We start from the raw sequence: 5,200 nt of genomic DNA on the forward strand, positions 1-5,200 counted from the left end.
GTATAAAACGAGAAAGAGAGAAATTATATATAATTTGAATTTGTATAAAACGAGAAAGAGAGAAATTATATATAATTTGAATTTGTATAAAACGAGAAAGAGAGAAATTATATATAATTTGAATTTGTATAAAACGAGAAAGAGAGAAATTATATATAATTTGAATTTGTATAAAACGAGAAAGAGAGAAATTATATATAATTTGAATTTGTATAAAACGAGAAAGAGAGAAATTATATATAATTTGAATTTGTATAAAACGAGAAAGAGAGAAATTATATATAATTTGAATTTGTATAAAACGAGAAAGAGAGAAATTATATATAATTTGAATTTGTATAAAACGAGAAAGAGAGAAATTATATATAATTTGAATTTGTATAAAACGAGAAAGAGAGAAATTATATATAATTTGAATTTGTATAAAACGAGAAAGAGAGAAATTATATATAATTTGAATTTGTATAAAACGAGAAAGAGAGAAATTATATATAATTTGAATTTGTATAAAACGAGAAAGAGAGAAATTATATATAATTTGAATTTGTATAAAACGAGAAAGAGAGAAATTATATATAATTTGAATTTGTATAAAACGAGAAAGAGAGAAATTATATATAATTTGAATTTGTATAAAACGAGAAAGAGAGAAATTATATATAATTTGAATTTGTATAAAACGAGAAAGAGAGAAATTATATATAATTTGAATTTGTATAAAACGAGAAAGAGAGAAATTATATATAATTTGAATTTGTATAAAACGAGAAAGAGAGAAATTATATATAATTTGAATTTGTATAAAACGAGAAAGAGAGAAATTATATATAATTTGAATTTGTATAAAACGAGAAAGAGAGAAATTATATATAATTTGAATTTGTATAAAACGAGAAAGAGAGAAATTATATATAATTTGAATTTGTATAAAACGAGAAAGAGAGAAATTATATATAATTTGAATTTGTATAAAACGAGAAAGAGAGAAATTATATATAATTTGAATTTGTATAAAACGAGAAAGAGAGAAATTATATATAATTTGAATTTGTATAAAACGAGAAAGAGAGAAATTATATATAATTTGAATTTGTATAAAACGAGAAAGAGAGAAATTATATATAATTTGAATTTGTATAAAACGAGAAAGAGAGAAATTATATATAATTTGAATTTGTATAAAACGAGAAAGAGAGAAATTATATATAATTTGAATTTGTATAAAACGAGAAAGAGAGAAATTATATATAATTTGAATTTGTATAAAACGAGAAAGAGAGAAATTATATATAATTTGAATTTGTATAAAACGAGAAAGAGAGAAATTATATATAATTTGAATTTGTATAAAACGAGAAAGAGAGAAATTATATATAATTTGAATTTGTATAAAACGAGAAAGAGAGAAATTATATATAATTTGAATTTGTATAAAACGAGAAAGAGAGAAATTATATATAATTTGAATTTGTATAAAACGAGAAAGAGAGAAATTATATATAATTTGAATTTGTATAAAACGAGAAAGAGAGAAATTATATACAATTTGAATTTGTATAAAACGAGAAAGGGAGAAAGGCAAAAGAGACTTGGGCAGGGAATATACAATTGAATCGAATTATATAAAACGAGAAAGAGAGAAATTATATACAATTTGAATTTGTATAAAACGAGAAAGAGAGAAAGACAAAAGAGACTTGGGCAGGGAAGTACTTTTATTGTATAATCATAAGTGTATAAGACGGAGATATATGTATTTGCATGTGTATATACAATTTTCTCTCGCTTTATACCATTAGAAACACAATTTATACAATTCTATGGTATAAAACGAGAGAGGCGAGCGAAGAAAGCAAGCGAGAGAGGGAGAGTGGCGAGCAAGAATATGAGGGAGAGAGGGACTGTTAAATAGTTTGCTATTGAAACACAAATAAATCAAACGATAGCTACTATATTTATTTTATATTATTAATTTGTCATCCTATACAATTATCCCTTTTTAAAAATCTATATAATTAGGTTGGGTAAACCTAACCCCGTAGATATGGTGGAGCTTTTCAAACACAAATGGTATATGAAAACCAGAACTAGTACAACACAAATTGTTTTTTTTTTTTTCAAAAATGCTTTTGAATAGCTATTTTAAATAAGTGTTTCTAAAATTAAGTTATTTTAGCAATATTGTGTGATTTTGAGCTTTGAAGAAGTTGCTTCTGTTAACAAATTTTAGTTAGTCGTTTTCAACAAATAATTCCCTCATGAAAAATGAAACCAAATTATTTTTCTATGGCTTTATCAGAAAGAGAAGAATTAAAACACTAGTAGGAGATTTAGCAAAAATATAGATAATATATGACATAAATAAAATTAAAAATGTGTATTGAATTGTCCATAAATTTGATCAAATCATAGATCTAACTAATCTGGCATGTAACAATAGACATCTTTGTTCTTTTTTTATCAAAGAAAATTAAGTTTTAACGAAAATGAAATTTATAATTAATGTTGAGAAAATTATGGCAAATATCCTTAAACTTGGTGTAAATTATTGATTTCATCTTTGAAATATTGACAGATTTAGAAACATTATTTTACTTGACTAATTAAACTTAGATATGTAGAAATTATAGAGCAAGAGAGAAGTTTGAACTCTTGAATTCTCATTCAAAACGCCAGAAGTTCTGGTGCATAGTGTATTTATACGAGGTATTAACCAAACTAAACCATTATATAAAACAATTCATCAAAATAATGTTTTTCTAAAATTTTACAAAACTAGTATAAACGTATTTCACAGTAACGTTTTAAGGTATATTTTATTTTTTAAAAGCTGACGACTTTAAATTGATATACGTTACTCACAGTAACGTTTTACTCCTAAAACATTACTCACAGTAACGTCTTAGGAGTAAAACATTATTCAAAATAACATTTTAGGAGTAAAAATGTTACTTACAGTAACATATATCAACCTAACGCTGTTAATTTTTAAAAAATGAAATATACCCTAAAACGTTACTATGAAATACGTTTATACTAGTTGTGTAAAATTTTTAAAAAATATATTATTTTGATAAATTATTTTTATAATAACTTAATTTGGTCAAAAATTCATATTTATACACACGTACAAAGAGTCCATTCTGGCTAAGTTATCTCTAACTCCTGGTGATTTTATATATCTCAAACATAACTAATGTTATCACATATCTATTATGTTTATATAGCTTGGGTTGTTATAGGAGTCCTAGGTTACACCAAAGTCTATGTGATGTGGTTGTCTAACAAAATACACTTCCGATTTTGCAACGTGGGTGAAATACATCCCTAAATTCTCGCTAGTTTAAGAGTGTTTTCAATACTTCTCTCGATTATTTATTAAAAGATCTGTGTTCCTACAATAGTTTGAGGTCACTTGCTATGTACTGTGGCATATTGGGTGTATATCAAAGATATATCTAAGTTTAGTTAGTCAAATATAAAAAAGACCGTCAATAATACGAGATAGAACCTTATAAGTTACGTCAAATTTAAAATATTTTCGATAATTCTCTCTTAATACCATATAGAAGTGACTAAAAAAGCAGGTCTTCATCGATGAGTCTGCGGTTTTAGTTGGGAGTATTTCCTAAAACATGTGCTTTGAATACCTTTCTAGCATGCCACTTGAGTCCCATGTAATGTTGCAGATTAAGTATATATTACGAATATCTCTAATTTTAATTAGTCAAATAGAAGAGTATTTTTAATATTGTCAATAATACGAGAACGAACCTAATAGTTTATGTCAAATTTAAAAATATTTCTAATAATTCTCTCTTAAAACTATGTAAAAGTGACTAAGAAAGATAGTCTTTATTGACGTGTCTGCGCTTTTAGTCGAGCGTATTTTCGAAAGTTCCATGTTTTACAAGTGCTTTGAATACTTTTCTAGCATGCCACTTAGCCCCACGTCCAACTTTGAATACCACACGCTCAATTTGTAGTATATGAAATTTGAGTCTCCCTATTGTTTTACTATTGGCTTCTAATATCGTAGCTGTTTGATAAAATTTATGATCAAATGCTGAATGGAATTATGTCATATTTTATTTATTTTTCTAAGTGTTTTACAATTTCTCATTAGTAGTACTATTTGGTTCATATGTGAGTACTTCAATGATGATTAATGACAATTAAATAAAAAAAATTGTTTACAAAAATAAAAAAGAGTCTTTGAATATTATTAATATTTTTTTGATTTTAATTGACGTGACACCGTTTAATTTGTTATGAAATTGAAAGGAAAAAGGAAGATTTTTAAAGGCTTTTTGAAATGTGTGGTCTTAGACACTTCTTGACCATTTGCGTGTTTATAAATTATTTCATTAAAGATAAATAAACAATTTTAAGAATAAGTGTTTTCATTATATAAAGGTATACATATTTTTCGAAATGAAAAAAAAAATGTTCCATACATAAATTGAGACTAATAAATTATTCATTTTTATCAAGGTAATTAAATTACTTTTTTTAAAAGGTTTCTTTGTTATAGTTATTTTTTATTTGACTAACTGAGAAATCAAAAAGAAAGAAAGAAACAAACTCTTTTTTTAGCAAATAAATAGATGTTTTTGCACGGATCATGCTCCGATTTGTGTTGATCTTTAATTTGAGCCCCCCCAAAAAAAGTTTTTGCACGGATCATGCTCACATTTGTGGTAATCTTTAAGGGAAACTTTCACATATAGCCATTTAAAAATAATTAATTACTCTCCACAACTATAGTTTGATAATTACAATTTATAGCTACATGTTATATGGAGGAGAGAGGCGAGCGATACTGGGAGAGAGAGGCGAGAGAGAGGGGGAAAGGAGTGGGAGAAAGGTGAATTGTATATATGTATATTGGTTAGATATCTGTATATTATACACATATATTTGTATATATGGCAAGAGAGATTGAGAGAGGGAGGAGAGAGGCGAGCGATATTGAGAGAGGGAGGAGAGAGGCGAGCGAGATTGAGAGAGGGAGGAGAGAGGCGAGCGAGAGAGGGGCAGAGAGTGGGAGAGAGGTGAATTGTATATGTATATAGATTAAAAAATTGTATATTATACATATTTATTTGCATATCCTGGCGAATTATACATATACAAACATGACTAATTATACAAACTCGAAGTCAGCCCACGTAATTAATGTATAATGTTAGTCGCGAGT

The sequence above is a fragment of the Solanum pennellii genome, chromosome 4 (genome assembly GCF_001406875.1).
Source record: "Solanum pennellii chromosome 4, SPENNV200".
Lineage (NCBI taxonomy): Eukaryota > Viridiplantae > Streptophyta > Magnoliopsida > Solanales > Solanaceae > Solanum > Solanum pennellii.